This window comes from Rhipicephalus sanguineus, chromosome 3 (genome assembly GCF_013339695.2).
Source record: "Rhipicephalus sanguineus isolate Rsan-2018 chromosome 3, BIME_Rsan_1.4, whole genome shotgun sequence".
Taxonomy (NCBI): domain Eukaryota; kingdom Metazoa; phylum Arthropoda; class Arachnida; order Ixodida; family Ixodidae; genus Rhipicephalus; species Rhipicephalus sanguineus.
In genome coordinates this window covers 107,107,833-107,135,780 of record NC_051178.1, presented here as the reverse complement: position 1 = coordinate 107,135,780, position 27,948 = coordinate 107,107,833, and the positions used below count along the sequence as shown (strand labels likewise).

Below are 27,948 nucleotides of genomic sequence, written 5' to 3'. Positions count from 1 at the left end.
TTTTGCGATGTGCTTGTCGTGCTGCTTCATCTGCTGCTGTGTTGCCAGGAACGTTGCAATGTGCCGGTATCCACTGGAACATTATTTCATGGTGCTTTTGATTCGCCTTGGTGAGCTCTTTATGTGTCTCGTAGATCAGACTATAATTGATTTTTTTTTTTGGTCTTGTGCTACAGAGTGACGTTAATGCCGCCTGCGAATCACTGAAAATTAACCATTTTTGAGCATCTCTTACAGAATTGATAAATTTTATAGCCCTTAGAAAAGCGAATAGTTCAGCTGTTGTAGACGACGTCACGCGAAATAACTTAAATGAATCTTGTACATTGAGGTGCGGTACAATAAATGCTGAAATTGAAGAAAGAAATTAGGGGAAAATTCAGTATGTTGCCAAGGAATGAATTTTTTAACTCAGACGTTGAATATCGTCCATGGCTGCTTACGCTACCAAAGGTCGAAGTGTCAGTGGACAGCATAATCAGAAAAAATGACATGTTCATTCGAGCTGCCCAACAACTGGCGCTTTACCAGATATATATGCGATATCCAGACTACATACATGTCTATACAGATGGCTCCAGTGTACCAACACCTTCAACTTCAGCTATCGATCGGTATTACACATATATCCAATCTCAAAGGAGCAAATCCATGCGTGTGGGGGCATTTTCTATGAAACATTGGGCATTGGTTGCTTATCGAACAGTAGTGATTGGCTCTCTATCGGCTATCAATCGGTAATACACGCGCATCCAAGCTCAAGCGAGTGTAGCCACGCGTTTCGCGGCATTTTCTATAATTATTGGGTCTTTATTGGTTATCGATCAGTATTGATTGTCTATCAGTTAGATATCGACCGCTTTTGAACGTGCATCCAAGCTCAAGCGACCATAGCCATGCGTTTCGCGCCATATTTAAGATTTATTAGGTATTCAATGTCTGCGCCCTGTTGCCATGGCGACGCGCAGTGACGTCATCGCTCGGCAAGGTTTTTCCAGTCCACGGATCACACCTTACGGCCGGTTTTAACAACTCCGCTGTTAAACATATGGCGTATAATTTACGGTAGAGCAAGAAATGAAGCCGTGACCTGAAGATACAACAACCGCTACGACAGTGCAAGAAAGCCGGGGAGCTTCGTCATCAATACTCTATTTGAATAAGGTTTTTTTTTTCTGTTCAAGAGGAAACGCACCAGTAGAGCGCCCAGGTGCAAATAAGTCGCTGAGATACTTAAAAAGCACATCATGAAGATACTTTGTACGCGTCATGAATGTCGTGCTGATAAATGAAGGTCCCCTATAGGGAACTTTCATTTATCAGCACGATATTCATGACGCGTACAAAGAGCAGGTGTTGTGATAGGCCCCTGCACGCTTAGCACGAAAATGGTGATTTTATTGAACGATATATCCAGAGGAAAATGAAACGGTTTCTTTTGTAGCCGTAACGCGGTTACAGCCACACTTTTCTCCATTTTGAATTGGCGAGTACAAGGAGTTCACAATAGTGTAGTTTTACATTAACAGGCTTGCGCCATTTTGAGTAGCCTAATAGCTGATATATACGAAGAAAAATTTCCTTGTGAGTTATTGTTCACGAAACGGACATTTTGGATAGTTGCTATCCATTCGTTTTGGTGGAGAAGGCGCACAGAAAACACGCACGATGAAAAAGAAAAAGGACTACGCCGGTTCAACTGTCGTTCACACGTTCCTCCGCATGTGTGTCTTATGCGCTATTTCCACCAAGTATTCATTGTTTAATAACGCAGACTACAGACGGACTTCACTGGCTCTACACTGTCGGTGTAAAAAAATGGCGGCTATATAGGCAAGTACACTAATCATGGGGTTGAAAGCAGCGGGCGTAGTACTTGCGTGGTTGTATGTGAAAATGCTGTGTATAGCCTATTGCTGTTACTGTGATGTATGTTTGCAGTTTTTGGAGTAGATGTGGCAGCATAGTCGTGCGCACAAGGGGGGCCGGGTGGCCAGGTGAAACATAGCTTCCCCTAATAGTGAACCCTGCGAACGTTTATATGCAGCTGTGAGGAGCGCGTGCTTACGCGGCTAAAGATCAAGGGTGTAATTGCTTACCTTTTTTGAGAAAAGGGTGTTATGGTTGCTAAAAGCATCCATTTTAGGCGTTTTTTTGATTTCTCAAATGCGTTTTCTTATGTCTGGCGGTCCCATGCCGCCCTTTTTCCACGAATTGCGTGCCCTCTCAAGCGACTGCGTACAGTACTCACGGATTGAAACAGGACACGTAAGGGCTAAGTAACGCACATATGCTTTCGTTTCCACCGTCGTCAGTTTAGGTCATATCGGCGTAAGTTCAATTCTAACGCTAGATGAGAGCCAAAGTTATCTTTAGAACGACCATATTCGTGGCGACATGACGCGGTTATCTCGAGCAATTGCGCATACCACCCGTTATACTGAAAAATTTGATGCCACGTTTGAATCCGTGAGTATACTGTACTTCGTTCTGCCGAGCACCAGGCCAGAAGTGCGCTTGTACCTATTTAACCAGTAGGTGCCTGGCGGAAGGAATTTTCTGCCTCCCACACACACACAGTGTGTGATGTGACATGTGTCTATCCTCCTCTCTCTCTCTCTCTCTTTCACTCCTCTTTTCCCCCTCCCAATGTGTAGGGTAGCAAACTGGACGCATACTCTAGTTAACCTCCCTGCCTTTCCTACATTCCTTCTCTCTCTCTCTCTGCCTCCCACAGCAGCGGCAGGTGCTTTATTATTTCACCAAGGCTGTGGTAGCTTATGGTGCGCCCAGAGCCTCCACGAAACCTTATGGGGCAACCTTTCGAGATGAGTACCCATCTAGTAACAACCGAGCGCCAGGTCAGTGTACTCCCCTACCCCTTAGTAAAAACTGGTGGGCTTCCGGTTGGCACTGTGAATCGAACCCTTCGCATTGGAAGTGGGCACTCAACCAAGTAGCCACCGCTGCGGTGTTAACGTTGAAACCTACGAATGCGATAGATAATCGGCCTCAACAATGCAAAAGAATACTATCCTTAAAGCAGCAATAAACATTCACCTAGGTTTCTCTTTCAGATAGAATGAATGAACAAGACAATAGCAATGAAAAGCATAACTGAGCAAAGGTCGTATTTTGAAGGAGCATATGCAAATATACCTATTTTACCCGTGAATTCTGCAAGGACAATTGTTCTTGCAGAATTTTCAAGCAGTGTCAAAATTGCCCTGACTCGAGGGCATACGGAGGCTACAACACTGTTCACGACAAAAACGCGACAAGTGGCTCGAACCACCGCAGTATGTGTTGAAGTCCTGCCGGTTCTCTAGGTCGCTTTGAAATTCACTGGCGAACCACAGTTGCAAGAACGAGTGACAGCTATAGTATCGAGTAGAAATGTTGCAGGCAGGGTACTTCGAATAAATTTCTTCAAACAAGTAAACTAAGTGAATGTGCATAAAATTGAACAGAAAATGAACTTCACCGAGCAACAGCCTTAGGCAACAATGGTCCTCTGTGCGCCCTGGAAAGCTAGTCCAACTGAACGAAGCGTTCCATTTTTATCAGTTTGGCACAGTGAAGTTTATTCCTCATTTATATTTTCCTCCCGTAAGTTGCCCGGCTGATCGAATTCCTTTCTTTGAGCGCCGGCACACGTTCAGTCTGCGCGACAGACTAAAATTAGCATATTGCGGTTAGCACGTATCTCCTTTGAACCTTTTCCAAGGGCACATGTTTCACGACTCGCCGTTAGTCGCTCTAATGGGCGACGCTCAACAGCGCGGAATCTACATTTACATTTTTTGGTCGGGCAAATACTGGCAGGCTTTTGTCGAAACGCTTCGACACGCACGGTGACCACGTGCCCGAAAGCCGGGCTCACCTCACCTTGACTACAGCAGGGGGCTACTTGAAAATGCTCGAAACACGTGTTGTGCAATCGCATATGACTTATCGGTGTTTGTTACTCAACAGAAGTGAATGAAGGAAAGATGGGAATTTTGAGGGCTCACTTCTTTTTTTGATACAACCTTAATGAAAACCAATAGGTAATGAAGCCAAGGAAGGTATAGGGGACGTCAATTGTACTGTTTTAACTATTGTAGCAATTATGATATAAATGTGAACAAACTAAAGTGGACGAAAAGGCAATTTGCTGCCGATAGTGGACGACAGGACGACCACCACAGTAGATCAATTGGTAGAGCATCGGGCGCGTTATTAGGAGATTGCAGGTTCGGTCCCCGCTGGCGGAGTTGTCTTTTCGTCCACTTTACTTTCTTCAAATTTCCATCATAATTTCTACAGTACAGTTGAAACAGTAGAATGAGCTTCCTCTGTATCTTCTTTGGCTTCATTATTTGTTGGTTTTCGTTAATGTTGTATCAAAAGAAATGAAGCCACAGTGTGTAAAATTGGGCTAGTTGTGCCGCGATAGATAGAAATAGGAATGGCCAGTCACAGAGGAATTTGTGCTATGTCAATCATCGCACCTGTTTTGTATCATGTGCATGTGGTGTAGTGTATAACTTTTCGTTAACTTCTCGAAAAAAATATATTGGACAACCTGGTGCCTGCCTTACAGAGAGACTACGCCAGCACAATAACACACTATAAGGCACCCCTACTTCACATTTGTCTTCTCATTGTCACTCTTGTGGTTGTAAACCGTTGTTTCATCGCACGCGCGTCATCTTCAGGCATGTTGACCAAAGGTCACGTGAAATTATAGAAGCTTTTCACGTTAGGTACAGCCATGCTGTTTGCATTTCCACCCCATCAATCTGTATTCATGATTGCGAATTTAGTATCCTTGAAAAAAGTGACAATTATCTGTAATGCGATGATGCGATGATGCGCGCAGTCGAGCTACATGTATTTATTCTTTTCTGCACAAGAAACCCAACAGTTGTTAGTCCAGCGCCTGTCCTGTGTGGTCCTCCATCTCGTGTCTTCGTCTTTTTGCGCTGTTTTACAATGAAATGAAGTCACATACAGCAGAGTCGCCTTATAGGCCACATTTAGCTAAGGATGACTATTGCGCTCTTCCCTTAATACGTCCTCATCCTTCTCTCTCTCTGTCTCTCTCTCTTTCATTACGACTGTACAAAGCGGTAGCGAGCTCATTCCGCATTTGAACAATACAAGGTTCTCGAATGCTTTGCTGCAGGCGAACTCGTATCTGGAAAACTGCGCACCGTCCTCATTACCTTTACTATGCACATTTCACCGATTCTTGTGTAAAGCGCATACACAGTACGGTATACAACTTACGAATGCGCTGCTGGCAGTAGCTGCATAGGCCGCCGCGTCGTACAGTGGCTACGGTGCTACGCTGCTCACACGAAACACGAAAGCCGCGGGTTCGGTCTCGGTCGCAGTGCTCGCATTTTGGTGGGTAGCATTTCGGTGAAGGTGAAATGCTAGAGGCGCGTTTGCTGTACGAGCTCAATGCCCGTTAAATAAAACCGAATTGTAAAGATTTTCCGTATAGCCGTATTCCGGAAATATGATTTTCCGTATTCCGGAAATATGATTTTCCGTATTCCGGAAATATGATTCTCCATTGCGGCGTTGTCCACAAGGAATGCGATTTGGGCGCTTTGTGTAAGAAAGAGGCCGACTGCATTTCAATGTTGTTTCGCACGGGCCTGTGCACGTGCGCGCTGTTGCCCGTTATATCCCCCACTAGCGAAAGGAATTGGAACCGTATTACTAACCACTGTCCCCACTCCGTCAGCAGATCGGTGCAGATGCGACGGCACGCAACTCATACGTTACGTACGAAAACTTTCAACAGTGTTTATGGCTTGTTGATATTCACAGTTATTTAATTTCAAGTTGAATATATGTGCACTCAGCGGCAAAAACAAATAAAGGTGTATCTATTAGCTACGAGTGTTTTTTATTAACACATAACATCCGTTAAGCGCATTCGTAGTCACCCCCTCCCCACCCGCACACGCACACACACACACTCTTTCTCTCTCTTCTTGGTATCTTCAAGACCTTATGCTTGTGATTGCCCAATCTAATTATCTTGCTTCGCTGCAAGCTTCTATCTTGTTCCGTGCCTGGCTTCAGTAGGTGATGCTTACCCAGCAAGCAAACAAGTGAAAGATAGGAACGGAAAGGAAAGCACCGCACTAACGTTCCTTCTATTTTGTGTTTGTTCCACAGAGGCTGTCTGTCCGTGGACCGCGGAGAGCGTAAATGCGCGTGAAGCAGGGAGGCTTTCGGTGTGAACACTGTGAATTATGCCACATGCATCTCTGCCAGAGTTGTTTAGTCGCGTTATCCGCAGACAGCTTTCGCGAGTCGGCAGCGTAGTAGGCACTTCGTGACTTCTCTTCCAGTGAGGCATTCTATTGCAGTGTTTCGTTGGTTTCCACATCTCCCAAATAAATGCTGCGGCGCCAAATTCGGCGCAGTGCCATTAAATGCGCCAACAGATTTGGCTACACACGAGGTCCCGCGAACCGGTGAAGCCTGCAGTATGGCTGCATATTTGCTCGTAATCAAACTAACGAGCCGTTGTCGACAAACTCGCAGACCTCCCTCGCATGGCTACAGTAGATTATGCGCAGCGTGCCGGAGCGCTGTTTTCAATCTGGCCGTTTTCCGGCTACTCCGGTGCAAATAGAGCTTGCGTGTGCCTGGTTGGGTTTAAGCCGAGCGGCCTGCATTCAAGCGATGGAGGACAGCCTGAGAATAATCTCTTTGCATTAAATAAATTTTTTTATGAACGGAGAGCACAAGGAAAACAATTCGGCGACGAAACTGGCCGAGGGGAACTGCTGTAGCGTGCGCGAAGTTTTTAATGGGATTAGGCAGCGGCGTAGTCGTAAACATGTATTATTCTGTTACACTGTTACAAGAGTGGATCGTCAACAGCATGAAACATTAGCCAATGCGGCTAGTGTGCAAGTAAATATGGTACGCTGCGAGCAAACTACGCACGTTGATTCGAGAAATAGTTTATTTCGTAGTGGAGGTTTTGTCTTGATGGGAATTTTATACATAGTTCAACCATCCTAATTTGCATCAAAACAAATACTTTATCCAAATTTTAGCTCACCAAATATTTTCTTTTTGACGCAGACATCAATATTGATCTCGAATTGCTTCTGAAACACTGGTCCTTTTCTTAGGAAATGTTTGGCAATAAATAACCAGACGAACTAAGCAAAACATAAAACAGCAACGTTAGCCGTCTAGAAGTGCCTGCTTCTTTGTTCGCAATATAAGAGATGCATATAACCAACGGTATTGCTAAAACAGAAATTGGCTGTGGTTTGCAGTATCCTTGGCCAATATTGTGGAACTGAAAAATTAGCTGAGCTTACAGTGGACGCACAATGCTAAGGAGACAGCAGAGCTGCAGGGCACCTGTGTAGTCCTGGCTGTTCATGGTTTGCTCAGCTTTGTAATGAGCGCGAACCTGTTTGTTTCTTTTAAAACGAAAGTGTTTTATGCAGGGGTCCACCACGGCACCACTGACGCATTTACGTCACCGATATGACGTTCTAAAATATAAAGACTAACATATGGTAAAGAAGAAACTTAGAAAAAAAGTTCCGTCACCGGGAGTCGAACTTACGACCCGTTGATCCCTAGCGCACAGCGCGAAACGACTCCGCCACGGACGGCACGTTCTTCGTACTAACGGCGTGCTATTTATATTGTTGCACGAAGAAAACAGGCACACGAGTGCAGAGTTGGTGTTTTACGATAAATACAGCTGGTGCTCAAGCGGCGGTAAGAGACGTCGTCTTCCTCTAATCTGGGGCCAGCTTCCTCGTTCTTTTCACCGCAACATCACCCTCCCGGCGGGTTTAGCTCCGTCCCGGTGCAAATCATGGCGCATCACTTAATGTGGGTATATAAGGCTTGAGTCTGGCGACGTGAACAACATCGCTTGTGACGTGAGGTAGCAAAGACACGTCGGCTGGTGCGATCTCGTACGTCACGTCAGACAGTTGGCGCAATATCTTGTACGGACCAGAGTAACGAGAAAGGAGTTTTTCCGCTAAGCCGACACGACGAGATGGCGTCCGGAGAAGGACAAGGGAACCAGGCGGAAATTGTGGTTCTCGGTGCCGATGATCGTAGCGTCGCTTTTGAGAAACTTGCGATGCTGTGAGGCGATGATGAGCGACCTGTCGGGCATGGGCGGCCAAGGTTATTGCATCGCGGGCGTAATCAGTCGCTGAGAATTGTATGTCAGAGGGTAGCAACGTGTCGAAGGGCAAGACAGGGTCGCGGCCATACAAAAGGTAGAATGGCGAAAATCCGGCGGTGTCGTGACGGGACGAACTATAAGCAAAAGTAATGTACGGTAAAGCGGCGTCCCAGTCACGATGATCGTCGGAAACGTACATGGCAAGCATGTCAGTTAGAGTGCGGTTCAGGCGTTCGGTGAGCCCATTCGTTTGAGGATGATACGCGGTAGCGATCTTGTGTTCGGTAGAACAGGAACGGAGCAGGTCATCGACGACCTTCGACAAAAAGTAACGGCCTCGGTCCGTGAGTAACTGGCGAGGGGCGCCGTGGTGTAGGATGACGTCGTAGAGTAAGAAGTCGGCAACATCTGTAGCGCAGCTGGTCGGTATCGCACGCGCAATGGCATATCTTGTTGCATAATCTGTGGCGACGGCAATCCACTTGTTGCCTTTGGTAGAAATAGGGAACGGGCCAAGTAGGTCGAGGCCCACTCGGAAGAATGGCTCTGTAGGGATTTCAATAGGTTGAAGCAAACCAGCGGGAGGCAAAGCAGGCGTCTTCCGGCGCTGGCACAGGTCACAAGAAGCAACATAGCGACGCACATAGCGATAGAGACGGGGCCAGAAGAAGCGGCGCCTCACGCGATCGTAAGTCCGAGTGAAGCCCATATGTCCAGCAGTAGGAGCGTCGTGGAGTTCCTGGAGCACGGCCAGTCGCAGATGCTTGGGAACGACTAGTAGCAGCTCAGGGCCACGGGACTGAATGTTGCGGCGGTATAAAATTCCATCACGCAAGGCGAACATCCGGAGAGAAGGGTCGGTAGGCGCGTAGCTTAGGCGGTGCATAAGGCTCCGAAGAACAGGGTCCTGTCGTTGCTCGTCACCGATGTGGAGAAAGTCGGATGGGGACAGAGTGCAGATGTCCACGTCAGCATCGGTGTCGTCCGGTTGATCCACAGGATTGCGAGAAAGGCAGTCAGCGTCGTTATGCATGCGTCCAGATTTGTGCATTATGGAGAAGTCATACTCTTGCAGACGCAATGCCCAACGTGCAAGTCGTCCAGTTGGGTCCTTCAAAGAGGAGAGCCAACAGAGTGCGTGGTGATCAGTTACAACGCGGAAGGTACGACCAAACAAGTATGGTCGAAATTTCGCGACAGCCCAAACGAGCGCAAGGCATTCTCGCTCAGTTATCGAGTAATTGCGTTCGGGCGTGGAGAGAAGGCGGCTCGCGTACGCGATGACACGGTCGTGGCCCTGTTGATGCTGAGCGAGGACAGCGCCGATGCCATGACCACTTGCATCAGTGCGCACTTCAGTGGGCGCGGAAGGGTCGAAGTGCGAGAGAATCGGGGAACTCGTAAGTCGCTCAATAAGGGTAGAGAATGCTTGCTCTTGGTGTGGTCCCCAGAAGAAAGAGGCATCCTTCTTGAGAAGGTCGGTCAGAGGACGAGCGATGTCGGCAAACTTTTTTACAAAGCGACGGAAGTAAGAGCATAAGCCCATAAAACTGCGGACATCTTTCGTCGAAGAAGGAATAGGAAAATTTCGCACAGCGCGAACTTTCTCGGGATCAGGTTGGATTCCTGCTGCGTTTACGAGATGTCCGAGCACGGTGATTTCGCGGCGACCGAAATGACATTGAGAGGAATTCAGCTGAAGGCGAGCAGCGCGAAACACAGAGAGGATAGTTCTGAGGCGCTGCAGGTGGCTTTCAAAAGTGGACGAGAAGACAATCACATCGTCGAGGTAACATAGGCACGTTGACCACTTCAAGCCACGCAAAAGGGAGTCCATCATGCGCTCGAATGTAGCTGGCGCATTGCACAAACCAAAAGGCATGACTTTGAACTGGTATAAACCATCTGGTGTTACGAAGGCGGTTTTTTCCCTGTCCATCTCGTCAACGCTAATCTGCCAATAGCCGGAACGGAGATCAATTGAAGAAAAATAGTTGGATCCATGAAGGCAGTCAAGGGCGTCATCGCTGCGGGGCAGTGGATACACATCTTTTTTTGTTATCCAGTTGAGGTGACGGTAGTCGACGCAGAAGCGCCACGAGTTGTCCTTTTTCTTTACTAAGACCACCGGGGATGCCCACGGGCTACTCGATGGTTCAATGATGTGCTTGTCCATCATCTTGTCGACCTTTTTTTGTATGATGGCCCTTTCCGCAGCGGAGACGCGATATGGTCTCCTACGAATGGGGCTCGCGTCACCGGTGTTGATGCGATGGGTGACAATAGAAGTCTGTCCGAGAGAGCGGTCGTTCAAGTCAAAGATATCTCGATAAGATGACAGCAGGCGACGAAGAGCTCTTGTTTGTTCTGCAGGAAGATCAGGGGCAATCATCTTACAGATGCTGTCCGCAGTCGACGAGGACGAAGTAATAGGCGGCAAATGTGTGCTGCTAGTGGAGAGGTATTCAGTGGCCAAAGAAGAGATCTCGTATTCTCCCAAAGGGGTGATATGCGCCATGGCGATGCCATGTGGAAGCACGTGAGTAGAAAATCCAAAATTGACGACTGGGACGCACGCCCGGTTCTCGATTATTTGGATTATGGTGCTTGGCAGGGCAATATTTCGCGTGAGAACCACGTCGGTGAGCGGCGACACAACATAGTCGCCATCTGGGACGGGAGGACAGGGCGTCAGCAGAACAGCTGTAGCAACTTGTGGGGACAGGCGAGCGAACTCAGCAGAACATAAACGGGGTGATGCACAAGTTGCGGCGTCGGCAGAGAACGGCAGATCCAGCTATACAACTCCTTCGGAGCAGTCAATTAGGGCTGAGTGCTTCGAAAAAAAGTCTATGCCGAGAATGAGGTCGTGCGGGCATTGTTCGAGTACAGTAAATAAAACAATGGCGTAGTGGCCACCAAGGGTAACACGTGCTGTACACATTCCTAGAACAGCTGCAGTGCCACCATTGGCGACTCGTACAGTGCTCATAGCGGCGGGTGTCAGAACTTTCCTTAGCCTTCGGCGGAGAGCAGCGCTCATAACTGAAAGCTGCGCCCCTGTATCGACAAGAGATGTGACATGAACACCATCAACTTCCACGTCCAGTAAGTTTCCGCATGTAGGCAGGGTCGGTAGAGGATTTGAAGGCCGGGTCTTAGTTGCAGCGTCACCTCCGGGAGCTGCGCCGCCTAGTTTCCCGAAGTGAAGCGGCCGGTTGTGGATGGGGACGAGGAGCGGTGAATGAGAGGGGAACGCGAGCGACGACCTTGCGGAGACGGGGAGCGGCTGGACCTTGGCGGGACATGGTCGACGTTGATGCTCCGAGTCGGCGTGTAGGGCGAGAAAGTATGACTGTCCGGCGGCTGGTGGTAATGACTAGGAGACGACCACCGAGGAGGTGACGACAAGCGACTGCGGCAGTGACGGGCAATGTGTCCAATACGGGAACAATTAAAGCAGATGGGTCGATCGTCCACGGTGCGCCACTCGGCTGGATTGCGGCGGGGCGGAACAAAACTTTGCGGCTGGCTGCGAGTGGCCGGGGAAACCTGGTAAGTGTTCGTGTGACGGACCGAGCAGAATGATGGCATGCCCAAACTTGCGATTTCTTCCCGAACAACAGCTTGTATGAGAGAGATGGAGGGCATGTTGTTCTTAAAGTCCGAACGAACTGGAGCCGGAGACATGGCCTCGAGCTCACGGCGAATATGGCGCGTGATGTCTTCAGGTGCTGTCGGTTGGACGAGCCGTGGTGGGTCTTCGCAGGAAGAGGTCGCGGCGGTATTCGGCAATCTGTCGTACGCTTGAGCAACTCGACGGCCCTTTGCCTGTTCGAAGCGCCGACACTCCTTGATGATTTCATCGACCGTAGAGCAATCTTTGCACATTAGGAGGTTAAAGGCATCGTCGGCAATACCTTTTAATATATGCCCGATCTTGTCTGCCTCGGTCATGCTGTCGTCAGCTTTGCGGCAGAGAGACAGCACATCTTGTATGTAGACGATATACGATTCTGTTGACGTCTGAGCGCGGCCCGCAAGTTCTTTCTTTGCGGCCAGCTGACGACCGACCGGTCTGCCAAACAGATCTCGCATTTTCTGTTTACAGACGTCCCAGCTCGTTAGGTCAGCTTCATGCGTGTCATACCATTGCCGCGCAGTTCCCTGAAGATAAAATATCAGGTTCGCTAGCATGAGAGTCGGGTCCCACCTGTAGCTGTCACTCACCCTCTCGTACAGTGTTAGCCACTCCTCAAGTCTTATCCGTGCCACAAAACGGCCCAGGGTCCCGCGGATGGGTGAGGAAGACCGCTGGCATGGAAGTTGATGGTGGGTGTGCCATCGAGGCGGCAGGCAGATGACGTCCGCTGCGAAGTTCCGTACTGGTACCCAGCACCTCCACCAAATGTTGCACGAAGAAAACAGGCACACGAGTGCAGAGTTGGTGTTTTACGATAAATACAGCTGGTGCTCAAGCGGCGGTAAGAGACGTCGTCTTCCTCTAATCTGGGGCCAGCTTCCTCGTTCTTTTCACCGCAACAATATACACCGTTTGCCGGTGGCGGCACTCAGAGATCGTGGTACATCAGCGTGTTTCCGTTATCACTAGCGAGATAACGCGAAGGGCTCTAACGACGCGCGTCGCCTCACGCGTTGAGATGAGCATGCGCCTCTACAGGGCGTGGTCGCTCCTGCGCGCGTGCTTATCTTGTACGTCTTGCGCTGTCACCGCAAGTTTGCGCTGAAGTTACAGAGAGCACGAAGGTCACTTCGCTCACTGCAGCGGCCGCTTTTGCGAAAGGAGCGCGCTGCTCACAAACAAGTAAGTTACAACTGTGACAGTTCGCGCTTATCCTGTTGTGTTCGTTTCGTGCGTCCTCCTTTCTATTTGACCAGCATGCTTTACCTGTCGAGCTGTGACAGTTGTTAGTTCAGCTTGTTGCTATAGCATTCATACCTTCGCCCTCGGGGCGAAACAATCCACAAAAAACGCTCAACTACGTCTGTGAAGACACGTTTTACTTTCGTGTTATACCGATTCCTCTGACAGAGGGATCAACCATGCTCTTTCTGTCTACTCTTTATATTTGTGTATTAATGAGAACTAACAGACACTAATATCAAGGAAAGTGTAGGGAATGTTATCTGTAGTAATTGGGATATAAATGTGAAGAAAGTGAAGTGGACGAAAAGATAACTTACCGCCGGCAGGGACCGAATCTGCGACCTTCGAATAATGTGTCCGATGCTCTACCACTGAGCTACGGCGGCGGTCATCCCCCCCGTCCGCTTTGTAGGGTATTTTCTTATTGGGTCTACTTCTTTCTTTCTCTCTTTCTCTGCCCATCTATTTATTTACTCTTTCTCGGTCCTTCTTTATTTCTCTTCCCCTTCTCTCTTTCTCTGTATTTCTCGCTTCCACTTTCTTTCTCTCTCATTTTTTATTGCCTCTCTTTTTCTCCTTTATCTTTCTGCCTTTCGTTCTCTTTATTTCTCTTTCTTTCTATGCCAGGCTTTACTTCAGTAGCTTGCTTTGTAGCGCACATACAAGACAGGACAAAATGAAAGCACATATAGATTGTCACCGCCCTGTCTAGTCTTGTTTGTGCGCTACAAAGAAACCTACTGAAGATGTGCTCCAACAAGCCCGCATCGCACTCTCTCTCCTCCTCCATTCCCTCCTCCTCACATCTGTCCTTCTCACCTTCACTTCTCGTACCCTCCCCCTTGGTATACTATACTATACAAGGCTATGCCGGGCTAGCGTGCCCGGATAACCGAGTGGTTAAGACGATCACCTTCACATCGTAGGTACGCGGGTTTGAATCTCGCCTCGCGAAGAAACTTTTTTCGATAGAATTTATTTGTTTATCTTTATTTCTCCTGCTTTCTCCGTCTCTGTATTCATTGTCTAGCCCATCAGTGTTCTTGCATCCCGCGCCGCAGAAATCGGCGCACGTGTTCTGGGAACGTAGCAGAATATGGAGAAGAGGATAAAGAGAGCGCATGCCGTTCATAATGATGATGATTTTTTTAGCGGCTAACAAACTAACAGGCGCCTTAAACAGCCCTGCCGCTAAAAAAACGCTCTACGGCAGTCCTTCGGGGTGCCATAATGAGCTGCGAAAAACTGTGCAGGGTGAATTAGCAGTGAGCTGCAGCAACAGCGTGGTCGAGATAATTTATAAGGAGTTCAGCTGAAAGTCGTGATACTAGTTTGAATACATGTACATCCTAAATAAATTAAGAAAACCACCTGTAGCTGTAAACTAATTCGCTTGCTAAATAGCTACACTTTCTTTGCTATATATGTGTTGATTTGGCTCCTAATACAACCCAGAATAGCGTATATACAAGGCTATAGTTTGGTATATAGATTCTTCTGCCGAATGTCTAGTCTTTTAGAACCTTGGCGGATTTTTCATTCGTCTGCAGTATTATTCATTATTCACTTGTAGTATTTTTCATGTGTAGTATTATTCATAAATGTGGTAATGTCAAGTACCAGAAGCCAATTTGAAGGCAGAGGAAGTTGTGAAATCCGAAACATTTGAGCAGTTACGGCTGACATCTACGCTTCTCCTTGTGGCGCATAAAATCCCAATACCTTCCTCACATGCATCCCCGTTTGTTTTTCAAAATATAAGTGCGGCACTGAACGGTCAGCAGCAACATTTACACAGTGTGCCTAGCGCTCTGTTATTGAGTTTCAGTAGTGTAACCATGCTGTTTCAGGATTCCCTTTGACAACTACCCTTTCTTTTTGAGGCACGTCTTTTGCCAAACCAGGAAAAGGGAATAACGTTTTCAGTCGATTTCAATCGTCGTCCTGGCATGGCTTGTGCTTTTTTCATCGCAGTGGGACAAAAAGGTAAGTAAGTGCTGTCACCGTAGAGATACTCAACACGTCGTTGCTGGAATTTTATATTCTGGCGTCTTCCTTATGCAAGCAATAAATAGTTATTTAGTGTTTTGCATAGCTGTCTGCGATGCCTTGACCCAGACGTGAGAGTGAAAATTTCCCCAACACTTCCTCGCCAACTTGAGACGCTGTACCATCGTCTACGACTGAACGTGGTATACACGAACAGTTATTTGTACCGCATAGGGCGCACCACTAGTCCCTGCTGTGATAACTGTGGCAGCATGGAGACAGTGGAGCACATATTACTGGAATGCTCCGCGTACCGCGATAAGAGAGCATTGTTTGAGAGACAAATGGACATGATCTGCCACGATCAGTTAACATTACATAACATATTAGGCCCAGTGCTTGGCCTTTCAAAGCAGCGACGGGTTTTACAGTCACTGTTTAATTATCTGTCAAAAATTGGCCTAGTCGGCAAGCTTCAGTGGTTGGCTATTTCACATAGCAAAGCCTTAACTTACCTGACACCCTCGTTGTAAATATTTCCATCAGGTTCACTTGCGCATTTCATTTCTTTATCTTTCTATTTATTATTATTTCCTCCCGTCTTCTTTAGTCTGTCAATCCCATTCCCCATCCCTATACAGAGTAGCATGCCAGCGGTATACAGACCCCGGCAAAAATGTCTGTTTTTCTAATAAAGAGTCTCTCTCTCTCTCTCTCTCTCTCTCTCTCGCATAGCATTACATAAGAGAAACTACGACACTGTAGTTTTTGCAGTGAAGTCATCTGCCTATAATGTAGAGTTCGTTCTACTTAGTACACGCTCTTGTCAGAAGCCGCCCAGTCTTAAGGCATATGTTGGTTTTCCCACCGTGGATAATGCGCATGACCACCCGCACAAGCAGGTAGGCTACCTCGTGCCACGAAATATACCTCGTGCCACACGTACAAATAAAGCAATATTTTGCAAGGCAGGACGCACAGGCTACAACTGAACAGCATTGAAGCGACTAACGAAATGTCATGAAGCTAAAAATCTTGCGTGTGCTATTCCTCTTGTATGACTTGTATGGAACAAAACCTAATGAAACCAAATGAGAGTGCCGCCAACAAAAGTAGGGTGGGGGACATCATATGTAGTCTTTAACTGCATTGTAGTATTTATGAAATACATTAAACAGAACTAAAGTGGACGAAAAAGCAACTTTTCCGCCGTTGTGGGCCGAACCTGCCACCCTCGCATAACAGGACGCCTGGTGTCTCGTCTGCCAATCATTTACGTTTACGATCATCCACAAGAATGCTAACGAATAAAGTTTGCGTTACCATTTCTACGCTTAGGTGTGCGCCGGTGGCGACTATAGGCTTAATGGTGCGTTCGCTGGGATTAGTTGCTTTTGTAACCACCTGCATCATGGAGACAGGCTGCTTCGCTCTAACATTGCCCACGCGTGCTGCGCATGCGCGGTCAAGAGCGAAGTGAGACAAGCATACTCTTGGAATAAGTTACCTTAATGTCTATTTTCGGGTACCTCTATGCGTTTCTGCGATCGTGGGTATATTTGTTGACGCAACGAGTTGTCTATTTCACGTGCAAGGAAGAGACCACGTTACCTCTTCCTAACTCGGCTTTTCCTGCTCGAGCGAATTAGCCTCCTGTGGTCTTCGATAATTCAGTGGCAGGATTCGCGTTCGCGCAGCACGAGATAAATATTCCAGGATGCACGGGCTCACGCAGCCAAAGTAGTGTGCACGCGAGATTTCGCTCGACCCCGGAAACAAAACTGGAAGGAGAAGATTAATCTCGACAAGTGACTGGTTTATCTTTGTTTTCTCTATCTTTTTATCCAGACCACCAGCGCAATATAATGGGAGAAGAGACAGCGAGAGAAAGTGAGGAGGAATAACGTCCATGTCAAGAACCATCCATTCTCACTCTGTCGCTGCGTAGCAGAAAAGAACTAAGCGTTGGAGACGAGAGCTTTGCGAGTACGAAAATGTTATTTCTTAGTCTTTTGGCTTAACATAGCAAAAACGTTGGCTAATGAATTTAGATGAAGAAATCCGCATGAACATGAATGTAAGGTATGTATGTATGTATGTATGTATGTATGTATGTATGTATGTATGTATGTATGTGTGTGTGTGTGTGTGTGTGTGTGTGTGTGTGTGTGTGTGTGTGTGTGTGTGTGTGTGTGTGTGTGTGTGTGTGTGTGTGTGTGTGTGTGTGTGTGTGTGTGTGTGTGTGTGTGTGTGTGTGTGTGTGTGTGTGTGTGTGTGTGTGTGTGTGTGTATGTATGCATGCATGCATGCACGTGTGCTACATCATTATTATCGCTGCTACTACAATCGCAATAGTCGTTGTTAGTAAATACGAGCGGTGTATTGTCGATGTTTATAAGATGCATATTTGTCAAGATGCACATTTGCCAACCTGTCAGAACTGAGCTCGTGAAGCAAAACGTATCAACTTCTACCGCACAATACTAAATAATAAACAGCAATTGCCATGTGCATTTTTGAATAAGCGTATGGTACGTGATAATATTTTGGAGGTTTCTAATACTGCCAGAATCTCAGCCAGTATCTCAGAAACGAAATTCTCAGTCGAGGTAAGGCAAAGCGATACTATGCTGTTGTCATGCTTACATTCATTTTCAAGTAATGACTGTTATACATGTTTCAAAAGATACGCATGTGCGGTATGCCACATACGTGCTCATGAGCGATTCTTGGTTGCGCAATAACTATCTGCCGTTTCCTTTGTGGACCAGCCTCCCTCTCTGTATTTGCGTGCCTGCGTGTGTAGAGCCCCTTCACTTCTTTAAACATTTCGCTCTCCCATAAAGCGACTGCAAGAATTAGGAATTATCGACTTTATCTTCTCGCCTACTGCGCTGCACAGCAATATCCCGGCAGGCGACGTTGCAACGAATTACACTGTCCATGGATGTAGTCCAACGAACGCGTCAGAAAACATCACCATTCATGTCCCGCGCCGCTTCTGCCGGCTCATATGGACGCTACTATGACACCGAGTAAGTGTGACACCTTTTTCAAACTTAGGGGTAGTAGACGTGCTAAGCGCGGTGTCCAATGTATATACCGGCCCTATGATTCCAAATACTCCTATAGCGATGATCTTCATCCTTCGGCGGCTGACATTAGTGATACGCGCCGAGCAAATGTTTGGGTGTCCGTGTTACGAGTTAGACTGTGAGTTTATCATTTTTCTACGCTAGATTCATTAGGGATTCATGGTGTTGTCAATGCTCTTCTTATAAGGTGGTATCGTCCAACACTTGTACGTTACCGGCACTCAGACCAAAGAGAATGTGCTCTTTGACTTGCAATTGGTATAGCTGGTATGAGTAGCAGAATGCCACTTTGTATGCCCTTAAACGTGGGCGGACACGTTGTAATGGGCACTGTGTCCTTGTACCGTGTTCAGTTTCGTTTTATTCTAACTTTTTATTGTAGAGCTGGTTTGTTTATACTGCAAACTTTTGTATTCACCGCCGCCCTTTCGAATTAGCGCGCACGATATTAGCGCAATATAATTATGACAGCGAGAACGAATCACACCTTGAGCCTAATAACGCGTGAATTTTGACGATGTAAACACATGAAGGCATTACGACTGCGCTCGCTTCAAAGTCATTTTATACCGCTAAGCATTCATACTCCGGGCAATATTCAGCAGTCTACGTCGCATTCTCGTTCCCTCCGCCCGAGATGTACGAACAGCTATGCGATCACGATCACTAAACTCCGCGTATCACAGATAGTCGCTTTTTCTATCATCTCATTCAGCCTCGTGTCGACATAATGAAAATTCGTTTCGTTGTTATAAGATAAACAAGGAATACTTATATCTACGGCCACTTCCCGTAATGGCACATTTCAGTCCTGAGCTCTTTGAGAGATGGCTAGAAGTAATCTAGTGCCGTTTGCTTACTTCTTTACAATCCTCTGCGAGGCATCAGTAGGCTTTACTTTTTTCTCGTAGTATGTGCAGCTAGCAAACGCTTTCCTAAAATTAAAACGGCAGCGCCTGCGGTGTCATTACGGCTTAAACCTTCCGTGTTTCAGTGTCTGCGTGTGCAGCGTAGGCCGCGAGCGGGCACTTCGTAAAACTGTTTGAAACGCAGGCATTTTTCTATGAATATCTAAAAGGAGTAGGGCACATTAAACTGCAACAGTAGCATGTGTATCATCAAAGATTCGCTTTTTCGCTACTGCCCGTTGTGCTTTCGGCCGGTGATTTTGAATCACGTTCCAGAAAAAACGTACGAAACGAAAATGAAGCTTTCTCGATGGTTTCCTGGTTCTGCATGCCTTCTTTCACGATAAGGTGGAAATTCCGAACCGCCATGTACTAATCAGTTTTTCCAAATAAAACAACAAAAAACAATTAGTCAAGTTTGCTGTTCGCAGTAGCAGTTGCAAAAACATGCACAAACGAATTGCGAGAAACAAAGGAACCACCACAAAGCTGAATTTCCAACTATAATGAAGGCATCAATTAACCAACAACGTTGCTTTATGAACAATTTGTGTTTGGGCTATATAGTGTTTTTCGGTGCAAAAAAAAAACACCTCGTGTGAGTTCTCATTTGTCTCTAGTGCCAATTTGCTTTTTCATCTGCACAATATTTGTGTTGTTTTAGAGATAATTATTTTGTAAACTAATTGGGACAGGGTAGAGACGGCTTGGGCAATCAAAGAAAATTGTCCGCACGGAGATGGGGTAGTACAGAGTCTTGCGGAGTATCAGCTTCCTGACATACAAAAGCAGCAGCAAGCAATCAGCTTGGCTTTGCTGCTTTTGTCAATGTTTCCGTCCTAATAGCAGTTGACAGCAGGCAACTTCAGCGCAGACAGGCAAGGCTTCACGCGACAAAGCACGCAGTGAAGGCGAAATGCCTATCGCAGACAGAAAACGTGGTTACAGTGTCCGCAGCACCCAACTTGCACGTTTTTTCAATCTCATCAGTGCGATGCTTGCGCTGTTTACGACAGGTTTTAATGTTTAGCTAAGCACACAATCTTTTGCAACGGGCGACTACACTATATCTCTCGCGAGAAAGCGAAAACGTGCTCCGATAGGCACCCACAACCTTTCTACGCTCGGTCAGAGAAACTATTTCGCTTATACGCGAAGAAAACCGAAACAGCGCGGGGAAGCTGGTATACAGAGAATCAGATCCTATAGAGTGATTTAATGGAATCTTCACGACGCCGACAGCATCCAAAAGAATGAATGAAACGCTGTACCGAAAAAGAAAGAAGGAAAGAAAGAAAGAAAGAAAGAAAGAAAGAAGGAAAGAAAGAAAGAAAGAAAGAAAGAAAGAAAGAAAGAAAGAAAGAAAGAAAGAAAGAAAGAAAGAAAGAAAGAAAGAAAGAAAGAAAGAAAGAAAGAAAGAAAGAAAGAAAGAAAGAAAGAAAGAAAGACCTTTTGAAGTAGCGCCAGAGTCATATAGGCGCCGCGCCGACGTACCTCAATGCATTCTCCGTGAACACTGAGAAAAACTGTTCCCTTATGCTCCTATCGCAGTAACACGGGATCTGCGCGTAGAGCGTCTTTCGCGGGCTTTCATCACTGCCCTTCCTTTTCGTGCGTGACCGGCATACTTCCGCAAAGTATATGTTTCCGCATCCCATGCAGTTCAGCATTTATGGCTCTTTTCTCATTGTAGTTTCCAGTTGTTGAAGTTAAGAGTTAGTTCATTCTGTTTTTATGGCGCCAAACTAGCTGAGGCTGTGCTGCGCCAGTCAAAAGGTGTATCGAAGTTGGGAAATAATGTGAAATATCTACGTAGAAAATAAAGACATGTAGTGAAACGACGTGTTTACTGTATTTGAAGAACATAGTGGGTTAAAATGTCAATTGCCTGTCAAATCAATATATAATTCAAAGGCCACGGGGGTTACTGCTACTTTAGTAACTTGAATGTTTCACTGGTGATTCATGTCGTCGGCGCGACATGTCTTCTTTATTATGGCGATGTTTTTGTTTACCCAATAAGATTAGGAAAATGAAAAAAACCTTAACATCTTTTACGAAACTGCTGCCAGATGCACACCTAAGGCTGGCGATTATATTTTGAGCCTTGTACGACGGTAGAATCGCGCATGTCGGAGAATCCTATAGGTAAGACACAGTATTGCATTCTTCTAACATCAGATTACTGTGCGAGAGACTAAGTAATTTGTGCTGATATATGTGATGCCGAAAAACACGCTTACCAGGAGAAATTGCAGGCAAGGTCAGCCAGGCTACCCCGAACTGTAGCGACATCAGTACTCCTAATAAATGACATTGTGCTAAGCGCTCTACCCGACCAAAAACTCGACCAGCGCAGGAGACAACAAGCTATAGAGAGATGCAGCTTAAGAATGAAGGAGAGTGCCCGCCTACATGACCGAAGCCTACAATCTAAAAAAAAAGGGAGCGAGAATGGAGCAACGGGCTCCGTTCCTCCTTCGGAGCCGCGACTTTCTCCTTTGCGGACGATTAAAGTCACTGGAACGGGAAAAGTACCGCGACCGTCGTGCGCGCCGCCATATTTGGTCCAGCGCCGCCGACGCTGCGGCGGTACGGTGTTGATTTCACGTGGAGTAACGCATGTTTTACGCATTGCGTGCGCTTTTGCAGCCCTGAATGAAGCATACCGTTGTTCTCTGACTGATTAGGAAAGAAATAGCGGCAATTTTCACTTGCCTACATGCGCACGCACGCGTACTAACGCGATAAAGAAATGCGAACTGCGCGGCATTTACGCACTCGGCTGTCTGCATTTATTAAATGCGAAGCATTTCTTAGCGAATTTCTGTGACTATGTACGTATCTATCTATCTATCTATCTATCTATCTATCTATCTATCTATCTATCTATCTATCTATCTATCTATCTATCTATCTATCTATCTATCTATCCGCCCCCGACTTTGTGCTGTCCTGGCCGCTTCGTTAATGGGAAGTCCCTTATGAAAATGGTGATGTCCTGGAAGTGTACTGTATGGTTCCCCGAGGCAGCATGAGGACACAACCTGTATGTCTCCCAGATGTCGCGATTTGGCCGCTTACTTTCTGTGTCCTCCAAGTGTCCGTCCTGTATGTGTCCCATCTGTGACCGTCCTGTATGTATCCGATATGTAACCGTCCTTTATGTCTCCCAGATGTCGCGATTTGGCCGCTGACTTTCTGTCTCCTCAAAGTGTCCATCCTGTATGTGTCCTATAAGTAGCCACCTTTTACGCAGACCAGAAATTAGGCCATTGCATTGCCTGTATGATGCAGCATATTACGGCTGCTATAATTTGGATGTACACGCATACAAAACTTTGCAATATTACTCATTTATTATCATTTACACTGTACAGATTAGAGCACTTCATAGACAATATTCAAACTGGCAACGTACATATGTCGGCGGTTGAAGAAAAATAAGATTAACAGATCAGCCTTAACCCCATAACGCCTCAACACATGATTAACATTTTAAAAGGTTTAACTTGTTCTGCATCTTTTTTGGTAATGAAGAGTACATTCATTTCTGAAAAACGCAAAAACAAATGTTTTAAGAAACTCGTCATGACAGCAATTTATGACCAAGAGGCACTTCCCAAGGCATTATAAACACTATGGGCTTCTTAGATAAGCTTTGCACGCCTAAGTGTATCAGAGTGACTTGTTGGGCTTCATGGGTTAATTACAAATGTATGCAACCTTCTAGAGTGGAAGAAGTGGAACAATCATAACTTCACAACAAACTCAGAATACACAAATAAAAAATACTGCAATAAATGAGGAATGTGACAAACGTCAGTGCGCTACCCAGAGCTGCTCACAATAAATGCATGCTAAAATTAAATACTGCAATAAATTAGGAATGTGGCAAACACAACATCAGTGCACTACCAGAGATGCGTGGTTGGCACCAAAATGCCATACTTAGCATGCATAATTTAAAGCAAACTATAGCCCACACAAAAGTAGTACACTGCAAGTCACCCTTGACTGCTGAACCGAAGGTCACGCGATCAAATCCCGGCCGTGGTGGCCACATTTTCGATCGAGGAAGAAATGTTTGAGGCCCGTCTACTTAGATTTAGGTGCACCTTATAGAACCCAGGTGGTCGAAATTTCAGGAGCCCTCCACTACGACATCCCTCATAATCATATTGTGGTTAAATCCAAACACTTATTATTACTATACTTCAAACAACTAAAGCAAGCAGACAAAATAGTGTAGTTTAAAAAATGTCGCCACCATTCACCTCCCAATGCCGAGACTTACATTTCAATATTTCAGAATGCCTTCTGTAAGTTATCATTAACAAAGTTAAATATGATTAGGCATCATAGCAGGACATCACATGATTGCACTTAGAAAATGAATTTCCGGAAGACAATGGAATATGTATGATTAGAAAAGCATTATTGCAGTTCCCCCTGCAATAATGCCCTCGTGGCGCTGCAGGTACTTGTACAAATAAAATAAAAAAATTGACTCTGATGAAAAAAAAAATATTACAAAATGTACGGTGAATATTAAGGTGAAAATAAAATAGTGAATTGATGCACTACTGCCTTATCATAAAATTGAAAGTTCAATTTCAAAAATGATAACTGCACATAAGATATGAATTAAAACATGACACACGAGTCGAGAAAGCCGCTCACTCAATAGATTTTGAAAAGACAAAATACAAAGCTAAGGAAGCAGCATTGACACATTCAGGATTGTGCTTTATGGTTGCATTAAAATTCAGCCCTGGGAAAAACATGAAAACCAACTTTGCTGGTAAGTTATGTGTCCATGGGGACACAAAGTAAGACATTACCGCTGTCAGCCGCCCAATTAACTAAGATTAAATCATGAAATTTTTAGTGACTACAGCAAGCGGGCATCTTTGTATTGAAAAGTTGGAGGCAGTCGTGTTTCTACACAATTCCACTTGGAAGAATTCTTCTAGCATGTCTGTGCTGCGAGATATCCCGCTGCAAAGTTTAATTGTGGTTTGCATGATACAAGGCGGTGAGGATCAGCAAAATATTACTCCCTGGTGTGACGAGCAGTCACTGCTTGCTATCACCAGCCCGCAGGAAAAGGGTAACCGTTATCATGTTTGCCTATGCCTTCTACCCGCTGTAACATTAAACCTGGCACATCAGGGAGGAGCTTTGTGCCAGTGCTCAAGGTCCTGCATGTGTAATGGTGCAAGCCGGAATTAAACTTTGCAGCAGGATATCTGAGCCCAGACATGCTAGAAGAATTCTTTGAAGTGGAATCGCGTAGAAATGCAGCTGGCTCAAACTTCTTAATACATACATGCCCGCTTGCTGCAGTCACTAAAAAAGTTCATTATTAAATCTCAGTTAATTGCACGGCTGACAGCGATAATTATTGTCCCACTTTGTGTCCCCCTGGATAATAACTTATCTGCAAAGGTGGCTTTGACGTGACTTACAGTGCGGACTTTTTTATAAGAAAAACAAAAAGCTTAATTTTGAACACCCTCTACATGTGAGCTACTTGAATACAGCAAACGGGTGGTTGAAGTGGCCACTCCACTGTTCTCAGTGCAGTTCCCCTTGTACAGGAAACAGAAGCCATGCGCAGCTGCTGTACATCAGCAACGAACTTGTCCATGAGCCACCATTGATGACAGGCTTGTCCGGATTTTTTTCACACTCACTTTGTACAAGGAGCACGTATAGGCTGCAATGGAAACAACAAAATAACAATTTAGTGACACTAGTGTCTGTTAGCAAAGCTGAATTCCTCACACGTTCTTTTTTAATTGATCTGGAACATTGTTTGAGACAAGTTTAAAACAAGCAGGACGTACAGAAACTAGAGAAGTTACAAGAAAAACGTGTTTGATGCATTCTTGGTGAACACAGTCGCAACCTTATGAAAGTATATGGAATTTCCACATCGCAGATGTGTAAAAAATATGCTTGAATATTGCTCCTGCATAATGCAGGGTGCGCTAGGGTGTGCTTTCTCTACAGTACATTCGTACCCTGAAGCCTAAAATACAGAAGGAGTAGTCACGAAATGTTTCACAAGAGCTTAACGTACAGTATGCTCCGATCATGCTAGAATTGTGTTCTTAGTTCTGTGTGGGTATAGATGCAGTGCACGGCCACCATATTCAGTGGCACCTGACTCCACTCAGTTAGATATACATAAAAGGAATGCTCCGAAATAAATGCAATAAAATGCGTGTTGTGGAAGAACTTTTTATGCCTCTGATGTCGAGGATCTAACCTTACCATTTTAGCTTGCTCACATACTAACGCAACGTTACAGCTCTTAGGAAAAGATGCCCCCTGTTTGCTGTATGTGTCAACCACGTGTAATTGAAAGTTCTGTGCGTGAGTAATATCATTGGCTGCTATCGGTAAATTCTGTTCTTGCAGCTAGCCAAACCTATGTGTGAGTATGCATTCACACAGGCACATTTGTATTCCTGTAGCTATATTATGATACTTATACGATGTGTTCCTTAAAGGGAATGCAATGCAATATGCACCATATGAATATTTTATTTATTGCACAAAAGCACAATAGCACTGCACATACATGACATTATGCACATTCATCATGTATCCATTGCAGGTAACATGTAAAATTAAATTATGTCTGCTTGCAAACACAGCTAACGTAGCTTTCTTCAGGCTGCTCACATTGGGATGATTATATAATGTCAGAAATTGGTTTCACTCTACTACTGTGTGCTGCTAAATTGCGGTCATTAGTTTCAATGATTCTGGTTGGCTAAAAAAGCAATACTCCTCACTAATGCATCACAGGCTGTCTAATGGCCATGTGGAGAAAAAGGTGGAAATGCTAAGACTTACAAGGCACCAATCTTGAACCACATGCCATCCCAATAAAGCATGCAGGCTTCTGCAACAATCTCTGGCAACCAGAATCCTGGAAACTATTGACCACAATTTAGCAAATACACAATAAACATTCGATGAACCTTATTTCTGAAGTTGTATAATTGTTTCAATGCCAACAGCGTCAAAAAGCACAGTATAGATTTGTTGTGTTCTCAGATACAATACATTGTCTAATTTTACATTTGAACAGCAACACATGCATGACTTATGCATGCATACCGTGAAGTATGTATAACATTATTGCGAGTTATGAGCAATAAATAAGATGTTCATATGTTGCACATACCACGGATCCTTTTTAACATCTGTAGCGCATGCCTAGAGAATTTACTTTATCCGATAGACCGTTAAGCTTTTCATCTATCAGAAAATGTCACTGGAGGTGGTGGTACAAGCTGTTTATAATGTTCGTACCCGTACAAGTAAGTGTTTAGCGAAGTTTTAACGCCAAGGTGGGGCGAGGCGCATACAATTCTTAATAACCAGAACAAAATAACAAAAGCGAAACACGACAGAAACAAGCAGAACAAAAAGTTGTGCTCGAACGCGTGGACTGATGCTCGAATTAGCGCTTGCACTGTTTAGGTGCGACAATTCTGCCCCAAATAGACATGAAGGATTCGCTGGAGTACAGTTCAAGTTTAACGTACGGCTTAACACGCACGGGTGCCGGCCGCATCAGGCAACCTATGTTGCGGGTGAAAACATCGGCCGAATTTGACGAAACAGGCTGTATGAACACCTAAGCGTAAGTTCAAGCTTCGCGAGCCGTACCTAAGACGAAGCAACATGCTATTTCAAGATCACGGACACGCATCAACCCGAGTATCACGGCAGTTTTTAAAGATACGTGCCAGCGCGGATGCATACACATGCACACGTTTGACCACCCGCAAGGAGGAACACACATCTCTCTGATAGTAGTCAAAACATTGCTATTATAACGATCCTGTAGCTATTTAAAAGAGTACGCGCAGCATATGGAACTGCCGTAGAAGAGTTCAGTGCGCTAAAAAAGTGAGCATGAATTATTAACAGGTCCAAGCATACGCGCCTTAGGCACGATCGACGCTTACAGCTAACAAACGCCGTCTTCGCCCATCTATTAAGCCAAAATAGTAGTTTACCGCGAGCGGGGCCACCCTCCAACACCACTGCCGTCAGAGGAAGGCACCGCCACAACTCTGTTCAAATCCCCCGCCGAATCACAGCCGCGCATGCGCACTCTCCTTTACGCGTCAAACAAAAGAAAAAGCTCGCCCGCGCTTAAAATCACACAAACGTGCCTTGATCCTGGTGAAATGATAGACACAAACAAGCTCGCTACGTTAATAAAAGCTCATTTATCGTCTACTGGTTAAGAAAAACTTGGTTAACGGCGTTATTATCGCGCTCTCGGTGTTAACCGAGCGCTGACAGCAGCAACGTGGTACATACATACCTGGTGAGTGCTCTACGATATGAAGCAGCCGGTCTTCGCTTGAGTATAGCGCATCCTCGTAATAAGCAGCACCGCCAGAACACACAGGACGAGCACAAGGCGCAAGCACACTTCAAACAAGGGAAAAATTCACTCAAACTCGGCCTGCTCGGCCCTTCGCGACGCGGCGAGGCGACGTGCAGCAACCGCAAAACAAGAAAAAGTGATACCACGTGGTATCAGCCCCGCAGACGTATACCGCATTTGCGCATCGCGCTTTCTAACTAAAAACCTGAATTTACGCTTTCAAATATTAAAAAAAAATTAGGTAAATATAATGTACATAAATAGTTGAGGCGTACAATGTCTTGACCTCGGAAAAAAAAAAAAGTCGAAATCTAAGCGCGCGAAATTTGAAAAAATTTTGAACACGTGTGTCGTGAATTAATGTTATACAATTAGTGCAGATGTCTACACGCGAGACTCTTATGCAATGATTGCGCTTGTGTCAAACTAAAAAAGTATCAAATACAACTTTGATCCAGTGC

The 27,948-nt window shown here is 45.6% G+C and overlaps 1 long non-coding RNA gene across 1 annotated transcript; it reads right to left on the bottom strand.

Annotated features, from left to right (window-relative positions):
- Positions 1-22,402: 22,402 nt before the first annotated feature.
- LOC125757639 (uncharacterized) lies at positions 22,403-27,699 on the bottom strand. Its single transcript, XR_007415379.1, has 2 exons — positions 27,422-27,699; positions 22,403-24,784 (listed from the first exon to the last, which is right to left on the bottom strand). It is a non-coding gene; the product is annotated as an uncharacterized LOC125757639 (long non-coding RNA).
- Between the last annotated feature and the right edge of the window lie 249 nt (positions 27,700-27,948).